This window comes from Eurytemora carolleeae, unplaced genomic scaffold (genome assembly GCF_000591075.1).
Source record: "Eurytemora carolleeae unplaced genomic scaffold, Eaff_2.0 scaffold1866, whole genome shotgun sequence".
Lineage (NCBI taxonomy): Eukaryota > Metazoa > Arthropoda > Copepoda > Calanoida > Temoridae > Eurytemora > Eurytemora carolleeae.
In genome coordinates this window covers 25,947-37,694 of record NW_019397752.1, presented here as the reverse complement: position 1 = coordinate 37,694, position 11,748 = coordinate 25,947, and the positions used below count along the sequence as shown (strand labels likewise).

At 30.2% G+C, this 11,748-nt stretch overlaps 1 long non-coding RNA gene across 1 annotated transcript; it reads left to right on the top strand.

Annotated features, from left to right (window-relative positions):
- The first annotated feature begins 9,254 nt into the window (after positions 1 to 9,254).
- LOC111715770 (uncharacterized) lies at positions 9,255 to 11,434 on the top strand. The gene is made up of 3 exons (XR_002768311.1): positions 9,255 to 9,338; positions 10,436 to 10,565; positions 11,415 to 11,434. It is a non-coding gene; the product is annotated as an uncharacterized LOC111715770 (long non-coding RNA).
- Positions 11,435 to 11,748: the final 314 nt, after the last annotated feature.

The window sequence follows — 11,748 nt, the reverse complement described above, 5'->3', positions numbered from 1 at the left end:
TTTAATTAAATATCAAAATACAAATTTGGTTAAGTAAGGAACGAGGGTATGGTTAGTATTTAGAGATATGGGGGGGGGGCGGTATGTTTAGTTATTGTTTTAGTTTCTATACAATTGGAGGAAGGAAAAAGTCAATTTTAATCAAAATTTCATGAGTTTTACCTTCGTAGATACTTTATACCAATACAGGCAGGCTTTCTAAGCCAAGAAGCAGAGGGTGGAATAAATATACTCATATTAATAATATTCATGTCAATTATAGTGCTAATGATAGTATGTTGATAAATAAATAAGACTGACATGAACTTAATTACAAATATGGAAATATTTGAATATTAATGTAATTGGTGAAGATAATTATAATAATGATGAAAATGAAAAGAATGACAACAATGATAATAATGATACTGAGATAAAAGACCCACAAGGAATGAGACCAGGAATCCACGGAAATTTCAAAAACCGTGAATTCTTCCAGTGCCATTACTTGTAGGCCCTAGTTTACTATAATATTCTTGTTCTTCTTGAACTTCTTGATCTTCTTACTCTTCTTGATCTTCTTACTCTTCTTGATCTTCTGATCTTCTTGTTCTTCTTGATCTTCTTGTTCTTCTTGATCGTCCTGAACTTCTTGATCGTCCTGATCTTCTTGGTCTTCCTGTTCTTCTTTATCTTGTGGAACATATTGATCTTTTTGCTCCTCTTGTTCGCCTTATTCTTTTTGCTGTTCTTGATCTTTTTTCTTCTTGCTATTGTTGATATTCTTGCTCTTCTTGATATGTTTGTTCTTCTTGATCTTCTTGATCTTCTTGATCTTCTTGATCTTCTTGATCTTCTTGATCTTCTTGATCTTCTTGATCTTTTTGATCTTTTTGATCTTCTTGATCTTCTCTATCTTTTTGGCCTTCTTGATCTTCTTGATCTTCTTGATCATCTAGATCTTCTTAATTTTCTTAATCTTTTTGCTCTTCTTGATCTTCTTGATCTTCTTGATCTTCTTGATCTTCTTGATCTTCTTGATCTTTTTGCTCTTCTTGATTTTCTTGATCTTCTTGATCTTTTTGCTCTTTTTGCTCTTCTTGATCTTCTTGTACCTCTCGCTCACCTCGCTCTTCTTGATCTTATTGTACTTTTTTGCTCTTCTTGATCTTCTTGTACTTTATGTTCTTCCTGATCTTTTTTCCTTAATTTTTTTCACTTTTATTCTATCCTTTCATTTTATTTTCACTGATCTCTCTGATCTTTTTTTCCTTTTCTCTCTCTTTTCTTTTCCCTGTTTTTATTCTTTTTATTGTTGAACACAATATAACCATGGTTAGCTGAAGGTTGATGATCGTTATGGTTGAGCTGGATTTCAATTCACTGTGTAAGCGCTGTAAGTTTGGACAGGGAGGTCCGAAAAAATGAGCCATGCTAGATTTCTTTAAGCATGTTACATACACATCAATTTTTATACTATATTAAAGTAAAATATTCAAGGACATTTTAAAAGCTGATATTTTGACATTTTTCTTGATAATTTCGTATACAAATTCTAAGAAATATTACTTTGTTAAAACATCCAATAGTTACGATAAAACTAAATAAATTGACAGATTATATAATTATAAATGTATATGATGAATAGATACGTAAATAGATAGATAGAGTAAAATATAAATAGATAGTTAACTATGAGGGACATAGCATTGTTTAATCAATTGAAACCATTCCATCATGCTGCAGTAGAGATAGATATATAATTAGATATATAGATAGATAGATAATAAAACCATGAATAAAGATATAAAGATAATAGAACCGTGGATAGATATATAGATAATGGCACCATGAAAAAATATTAAGAAAGATAGATAGGTAATATAACCATGAATATATATAGATAGATAGATAAAAGAACCATGGAAAAATATTTAGATAGATAGTTAGGTAATTGAACCATGGATAGACTTATAGATAGATAAATAATAGAACCATGGATAGATATAGATGAATAGATAATAGAACCATGGATAGATATATACATAGTTTATAGAACCATAGATAGATGTATAAATAGATAAGTAATAGAACCATGGATAGATACATAGATAGATAGATATTAGAACATTGGAATAATTATTTAGATAGAATGATAGGTAATAGAACCATGGATAGATATATAGATAGTTAATGCACATATGTAGATAAAGGGTGAAATTTGGTCTGTTGTCTAAATTTTTGACTTATATACAGAGCGTCCCATATCATATTAGATTATCTCCAATCTTTAACCAAAATAAACCCTTAATACTCGAAAAACTTATCATTTTCCGCATGAAAATTCTTATATAAGCCTTATGTTATTTTTCAAAATGATTCATTCTAATGAAATTTTCTAATTAGTCCCGAAAATCGTAATTTAGACCCGTTCTCGGTCTAATATGATGTGGGACACCCTGTAGGTGTTGTAAATGAATTTTGCATAGAAAGCAATAAGTTTTATAAAAAACCACCAAAGTAAGAAAAATAATTTAATAAATTCCTCACAGTCGTTTTTTAAGTCTTTTCTTNAATGTAGTAGCTGTTTAGTGGGTAACTCTATAACATCAATGTATAATGTAGTAGCTGTTTTAATCAAAAGTTACTTAATATTGGTTATGATCATAACATGCACAAACAATCATTAATATTCATAAAAAATCCAAAAAATATTGAAATTTAAAAATATTTTGAAGATTGTGAAGATTGAAAAAAATTATCATTAGCATTTATTTTTTAGTTAAAATATTAGGCCCGGTGTCACCGTTTCCTATACATTATTTGTACGTAAGTTTTTAAATATTTTTTTATTTATTTACTGACGAAAATGAAGGATCAAATTCACTTAAACTTTATTTAAACATTACATCTTTTTTTATTTTGGCGAATTAAAATCATTATTTTTACTGTTCATACTCTTCTTTCATTGCCTTTTATTTAAAATCAAGTGTCCTAACCCTCCCCCAACTTCCCCCCCATTAATGAGACTTGGGGTTAATGACACTATTTATATCGTGAGAGTCCCTTGCGAGAGACAGAAAGTACAGATAAGTATTATAGTATTATATCATGTCATTTTACAGCTGTTTACAGTGCGGGGAGAGGGGGTGTAGAATTAAAAATATAATTTATATTAAGAGTCAATAAAATAAATAATCTCATAAAAAATGTTTAAATGTCTATGGTACACTGTCTAAATAATTATATAGGTTAAAATACACAGTTTAAAATATGCATATTTAACGGACGATAAAACTGCCGGCTGCTTTAAACCACATGCTTCTATCCCGGCTAATACACTTAACAAATATTTCTCAACGGAAAAATAAAAAAAAAACTTTTTTTCTCCAGAAAATTTATTATTTATTGAATAAGTCTTTTTGTGATATGAGTAATTGTATTGCAATTAATTCAAGCAAATGATAAACTTTTAAATTAAATTTTTATTTTCTGTTTATCACCACTAAAAAAGATATTTTGGTTTCAAAAGACTTGTAATATAGGTTTTAATCTATGTATTATTTAAATGTAGATTATTTATTCAATTGTAGATGCATTTATTTTTCATTTTTTATGTTGGTATATTTTTGTTTAAAACATTTCTGTTAGTGTCTCTACTTAATGCGATTCGTAACTTATATAAAAGTAAATTAGATTACAGCTATTTAAATTACATATTTATAAAGCGAAAGGCATAAGACTTATAGGACGACATTTTATAGTATCTCAACTGAGAAAGCTTCATAGCATATTTAATGATTATTTTTAATTTCTATGTTAAACCATATTTAAAACACATCTTTAAGTAGGAAAGTTTGTCTTGTTTTTAAGGGACTGTAAGCATAATTTAAAGTGACACTTCTTGCAAAGATGGCAACGCCCGATCCACAACGGTATTGAAACCTCAACCTGCTCAAAAATGTATTAAATTCTTATAATTTCTTTGTCGTTTCAGATAAGCAAAAACACGCAAGTCACTTAAACATACAACGCTTTTAAGGGTACCGTTGTAAATCTGACATTGCCATATTTGCATGGATGGTCACATATAATTACGTGTACAGTCCCTTTAAGCCTATTGGCTCTATCCAATGAGAATTAAGGATATTTACCTGAATGTATTAAGAAGAGTAAATCTGACGAAACTATCACTCGGACAGAAGTTCACGTGTAATGTTTAGTATAGAGTTCTCTAGGTCTAGTATAATTACAGTCTATAGTAGCAGGTGGTATGTGTATCCTAGACTATATAGACACTGTATTAAACAATCAACCTTCCTGTCTGGTGTCTGCTTACCTTCTGCTCTCCTCTACTCGTCTACCCGGCTTCTCAAACACCGCTCCTGCGCCACCGCAAACCAGAGATCTTAACGCAACCTAGAGATCTAGACGCTACTACAGATCCAACACAAATCTAGAGAAATGATCACAACAGACTCTAGATATGTATCAAGATACTAGATAAATATTTTAACATAAACTAGAGATGTTAACATAAACCAGAGATATCAACATTAACCAGAGATTATAAACTAAAGATCTCAACATAAACAAGAGATCTTAACATAAACTAGAAATCTTAACATAAACTAGAGATCTGAACATAAACTAGAGATCTCAACATTAATTAGAGATCTTAACATAAACTAGAGATCTTAACATAAATTAGAGATCTTAATATAAAATAGAGATCTTAACATAAACTAGAAATCTTAACATGAACTAGATATCTCAACATAAACTAAAGATCTTAACATAAATTAGAGATCTTAACATAAACTAGAAATCTTAACATAAACTAGAGATCTGAACATAAACTAGAGATCTCAACATTAATTAGAAATCTTAACATAAACTAGAGATCTTAACATAAACTAGAGATCTCAACATAAACTAGATATCTCAACATAAACTAGAGATCTTAACATAAATTAGAGATCTTAATATAAACTAGAAATCTTAACATGAACTAGATATCTCAACATAAACTAGATAGCTTGACATAAATTAGAGATCTTAATATAAACTAAAGATCTCAACATGAACTAGATATCATAAACTTGACATCTCAACTTGTACTAGAGATCTTAACATAAGATAGAGATTTAAAATTGTGTGTTGACAAAATAGAGTAAAATTAAAAGTAGGTGTTAGTTCCACATTTTTTAGAAGATATATTTCGGCCTGAGTTTACCTTCTTCAGTTTTCAAGATATCATCATAATTAGATTCTGGAATTAAGTAAACTTAATTTGTTAAACGATTAAACCTGAATGAAGTAAGTTTGAAGTTTAAATTAATCAAACCAGAATTAAATAACTCTGAATTATAAAAAGTACATAAAAGTTAATACTGCACTCCAATCTCTCAACATAGGAATTACTAGTACCAGCCGTGTAACCTCATACCTCTTCTAGCTTTCATTTTTTAATGCAAAAAATGAGAAAAGCAACTACTTGTTTTGTTGGATTAAAGGACTTGTGGCTCTCCAGAAATTAAACAATGCAAACTAGATAGAGAAGGAGAAAATAAAATTAACGCAACATCACTAATACAACCTCCTAGCTTCTCTAGTTTTGATTTTATGCACAAGTATAAAGAAAGCAAATTTATTTAGTTATATATTAGAAATTAAATACATTTTAGTTTTTCTTAAAAACACTTCAATTATAGGAGTTATGATTGAAAACCTAAAAGATTTCAATATGATTTGACGTGTGAAATTGTGTTTAAAAATATGGAATATTCAAAACTGAAATAATATGAAGTTTCGTTTATTTTGCTGTATCTGGATATTTCTAGGATTATGAAGTTTAGTTTACTGTGCTGTATCTAGATATTACTAGGATTATGAAGTTTAGTTTACTGTGCTGTATCTAGATATTATACTAGGATTATGAAGTTTAGTTTACTGTGCTGTATCTAGATATTACTATGATTATGAAGTTTAGTTTACTGTGCTGTATCTAGATATTATACTAGGATTATGAAGTTTAGTTTACTGTGCTGTATCTAGATATTATACTAGGATTATGAAGTTTAGTTTACTGTGCTGTATTACTAGGATTATGAAAATATTCTGGTTTAACATGAGAAATGAGATTCCACCAGTTGCCAAGATAATGTTCCGATTCACCGCACAGTGAGTGCACCTGCTCTGTATACAGGGGGATCCAACAAATATGAGTTGTATTCACCTCCCAGGTATACAGATGGATCCAAAAAACATTAGTTGTATTCACCTACTCTGTATACAGGGGGATACGACAAACATGAGTATTTGTCTTTTCCTGCCCTTAATACAGGGAGATCCAAAACTTATCCTATAGAACTAAACCTAAGAATACCAATTTTACTAAACCTTCCTTCCAAACAAACTAAACTAATCTCACTAAAGCAAACTGAAATTGTCTCACTAAACCAAACTAAACTTGTCTCACTAAACCAAACTAAACTTGTCTCACTAAACCAAACTAAACTTGTCTCACTAAACCAAACTAAACTTGTCTCACTAAACCAAACTGAACTTGTCTCACTAAACCAAACTGAACTTGTCTCATTAAACCAAACTGGACTAATCTCACTAAACCAAACTAAACTTGTCTCACTAAACCAAACTGAAATTGTCTCACTAAACCAAACTAAAATAATCTCACCAAACCACACTGTACTAATCTCACCAAACCAAACTGGACTTATCTCACCAAACCAAACTGAACTCATCCCTCCAAACCAATCTGAACTCATCCCACAAAACCAAAGTTATCTCACCAAACCAAACCAATAAGCAGCTAATTTATCTATCTCATAATTGTGGGAATATACATATGTTGTCAACAATGTATACAAGAAGTAAATGAAAAAATAAGTTTGACAGGTCAAATTGTGGTCGAAATCACAGCTTATTAGGATAAGGACCGAACTATTGAATCCGCGTGGTCTTTAGTCATGCTTGACGTGTGCAGGAAACCCCTAGCCGCCATGAGCCGATTTGATTTGTTAAAATCTTAGATTTAAAAAAAATTATGTTTAGATAAGCCTTGCAATGCAAAATTATTGTTTCAAAAAATTATCTAAATTTTAAAGATCAGTTAAAAGCATATAGCTTAAAACAAATCAAATCGAATTTAATTAAAAACTTTTAAAGTTTTAGTTTAAAATTTGTACTGCAAATCTGGAACGCTGATGGCATCCGAGGGTTTCCTTCCTGGTTTGACATATCAAATCTTAGATTTTTATATCAATCAATATAGATATATATATATATTGCTTGTATGTTTCTCTGTTTGTTTGGGTTTAATAAACATCAAAACGGCTAAACCGATCATGCCCATTTTGTTGTGGCAACTCATATGACCCCAGGGTAGGTTACTAACTGGTAAAACTTGAAAGGTTTGTAGACATTTACGAACTTTGAAAATTCAGAAATGTTTTTGTTTATTGGAGTCCTCTGTATGAAAAAATAACGGTTTAAAAGCAACATTTAAGAGCTTAGATTTTTACTATAGTCTGATAGAATTATACTATCGTCTGATAGATTTTTACTATAGTCTGATAGAATTATACTATCGTCTGATAGATTTTTACTATAGTCTGATAGAATTATACTATCGCTTTTTAAAGAATTAAATCAAATGCGGAGATAAAAATAATACAATCTTGATAAATAATGTTATATATTATAACATCACGGCAATCCAATTTTAATCGTAAAGAAGTTGAGTTTTTGTCACAAACTTTGATTTTCTAATCCCTTTATCTTTATTCAACCTGATTTCGTAGAGCTTTGATATTTCAAATTATAAAATTCTGGTATATCAAGTAATATTAGTTTAAAATATCAAAGGTTTATAAAATCAGGTTGTAAAGATTTACGGATTATAAAATTTATGTTTGTGGCAAAAACTTAATTCCTTTATTCTACGAAAAGTGTAAAAATAAAAAAAGACAGCCAAAGGAATTGAGTCTTTGCCACAAACTCTGAAATTGTAATCCCTATATCTTCTAAACCCAATGTCGTAGACCTTAGATATTTCAAAGTATAAATTATGTTAGATCAAATATTCTTTGTTTGAAATATCAAAGGTGTACATCATCAGGTTACAAATATATATGGATTCGAAAATTTGAGCTCGTGACAAAAACTCAATTCCTTAGTTAAGCCAAAGATGAACATTTTGAAACTAATAAAAAACTGATAGGACCCAATTTCAAAGTAGGTAAAAAGGGTAAGGACATAAGATGAAAAGAGGTAATATCAGAAGAAGAAGGGTAAGAAAAACATAGATAGAAAAGGGGGGGAAAAGTACAAAAGGGGGAAAAGAAGAAAAACACGGAGAAAGGGACTTAGGAGTAAAGGAGCAAATAAGAGAAGAAAAAAAGGAAAAAGATATAAATAATAATGTATTTGTGTGTATTATGTTTTAATTGATAAATATATATTACAGATTAATGGGAGAAAAGATCTTGTTACCAATTGTTCATAAATATGATTCTTGTATCTTCATTATACATTATACCCACCAATCAGTGTTTCCTGCAAGAAATATGTACTTTTTAAGCAAATTATTTTTTTACTAGCAAATTTGTTTGATTATATTTTTTTGTTATGGCCGGAAAGTAATTGAGTCTTTGGAACAAAATCAAATATTTAAACCTCAATATCTTTAGAACTCGATGTTGCAAAACTTTGATATTTCAAACTCAGATTATTTGATCTAACAGAATTCATAGTTTGAAATATCTAAGGTCTGCAACATTGGTTCCAAAGATATAGGGATTAGAAAATCAGAGCTTGTGGCAAAGACTTAATTCCTTTACAATTAAAAGCTTTAATTACTACGAGAATTTTTTTTATATTTACACCAGCTACATCTTTAATTGAAAAACATGAAACACTTGATCCTTAGAAATGTTCACCCAGCAAATTTAGCTAATTTACACAATGAATTAGATTTTCTTATATTTTCTAATTTTGCATGGCAAAATTTCACACTTCTGAAGCATTACGCACTCATGCATTAAGCTATTTCAAATTGGAATTCTAAATGAATCAGAACGCTTCATTGACTTTTGTTTTAAATGAAAATACATTACTTTAACCATGAATGAAAATATTGAAAAATCTGCAGATCTGAAGGGAAGGACTGCTCTGAGAATCCAAAGATCTGATTGGAAGGACTACTCTGAGCATGTAGTATTTAAATATGTTCGACCCTTTCCCTCCTTCACTCCTAACTGTAAAGAAGAGAAGAATGCACGCTTTTATCATTCTAAACCTCGTTGTTCTAACTATTCTTAACTACACCTCTAGCGTTGGTAAAAAATATACGCTAAACTACATATAGATGTAAGCTGCCCCAAAATCAAAATTGAGGAAGTGTGTAGTTTTTGACGTGAGCCTGTGCGCAGCGCACCATATTTCAATATGAAAAATATCTCTGAGTATCACTTCTTTTTAGCGTGCACTTATGCTTATTTTAATTTTAAATTCTTAGAAAAACTTCAAAAACGACACACTACCCCAAAAGGGATTTTTGTGCAGTTTATACCATTGGCAATACCGCGAAACTAAATCTTAGTATGTTCAGGCCAAGATAATCTATATAAATAAAGCTCTTCGCTCATATATATTTATATGCTTAACAATTAGGCTATTAAAATTGGATTTTTTTTTCAAAATTAATTTGTATTTAAATTCGATTTTTTTCTTTAACATTCCACGGCCAACGCCGGGCGCTTCAGCATATATGTAGTATAATCTTTTATTAACTACACCTCTATCGTAAGTAAAATATACATGCGTAACTATATAAATCTAATATGATCTTTCATTAAAAAAAACATCGTAGCAAGTGTAAGAAACCTGCAACTTACTGTAATAATAACCTTTAAACAGCGCAACAAAAAAGTATTAATTGGAAAATAAGAAAACTCTTCATTTAATGGGGAAATGGACTCGAAAGTTTATTGCACCAAGTCAAACTTTAAGAATTTAATATCTTCAAAATATCCGATTCTCATATTAATTGCAAAGGTTATTTGCTTTTCTGTCAGAAATAAAAATTTGACAACCTCCAGCTTTTCACAGGACTGACTTGCAAGAAAATGACATGGCTAATATTTACAGATTTTTAAAATGAAATCTTTGTATTTTACGCTATATATTTTTAAAAAAATGAATTAAGACTTTTCTACAAACAAAATTGGTTCCTGATGCTGTATACTCTAAATATTTCAAACTTAGATTATTCAATCTAACATAATTCTTATAAAATGCAAGGTCTACAACATTAGGTTGCAAAGATATAGGGATAATAAGAACATAGTTTATGGAAAAGACTCATTTCCTTCAAAATAATTGAAGTGTTACTTAAAATTTAGTTAAAAGTCTCTTTAAACTGTTGTTTGTCTAGGTTGTAGTGTAGTAGAGGACCAGGGTAAGAATTGGGAAGATCTGGAGAAAAGTCTTGAATCCCTTAACGGACATTATCATCAAGAGAAGAGAAGTCTCCTCCCTGAAATTGAAAATATTGGAAACCCAATGTAAGACAAAGGAATTGAGTCTTTGCCACAAACTCTGATTTTCTAATCACTATATCTCTAGAACCAAATGTTGCAGACCTTAGATATGTCAAACTATGAATTCTGTTAGATCAAATAATCTGAGTTTGAAACATCAAAGGTTTACAACATCGAATTCTAAAGATATTGAGCTTTAAATATTTGATTTTGTTCCAAAGACTCAATTCCTTTGTTGTTATTTTTTGTCTTGTTTTAGTCCAAAATCGATTCAATATTTTGTCAAAACGATTTATCTTAACATTTACGATTACAGGGGTATCTACAAAGAATGAGAATTTATTGAATTGGATTTCTTTTCTTAAATAAAGAGTTTCAATTTGAGCTAGGTTGCTGAACTATCTACTACCGGATCAAATCTTAAATAACCGATCAAGTTAAAGATTCCTGATTAATCGGTGATTAAGGATTTGAACCGGGAGGCGGCAGTAGGTAATTCAGCGACCTCTCCAATTCATTAAATTCGGTCCCAGTCTCTACTAGAAACCCTTGAGGTTGATTTTCTGTGAGGTTCAGAAGAGTTTACTTTTTCTAATCTTAATCTTGTGCACTAAAGGTTGATGTACTGTGAAGTTCAGAAGAGTGTACTTTCTCTACTCTTAATCTTGTGCACTAAAGGTGTTGATGTTCTGTGAGGTTCAGAAGAGTGTATTTTCTCTAATCTTAATCTGGTGTACTGCAGGTTGATGTACTACTTTAAGATTCAGAAGAGTGTACTTTCTCTACTCTAAACTTTGTGTACTAGGTTAATGTACTGTGAGATTCAGAACTTCAGAAGAGTGAACTATCTCTATTCTAAACCTTGTGTACTAGGTTGATGTCCTGTGANGGGGGTGGATGTTGGCGCTGCCTGAAAGATATGCGGAAGAATTTTTATACATGTTCAAAAGTCAAAAATATTTAAAATTGTGTGAACTCTTTTAAAAAAATGAATCGATCTCACTGTAAACCTTTCATTTAAAAACAATTAGAATTGAGAAATACATTTCTTTCATTTCTAGTTTCTAAAAGTAACACTTGGCCCATTTCTAACACTGAGTGTTAGAAATGGGCACAAACTAGAAGACTGGGTTTTGGGATCCCAGCACATATCCAGATTTAAAGTCGATAATAAAAACTATATCCTGAATTTGTAACATTGTCGCGT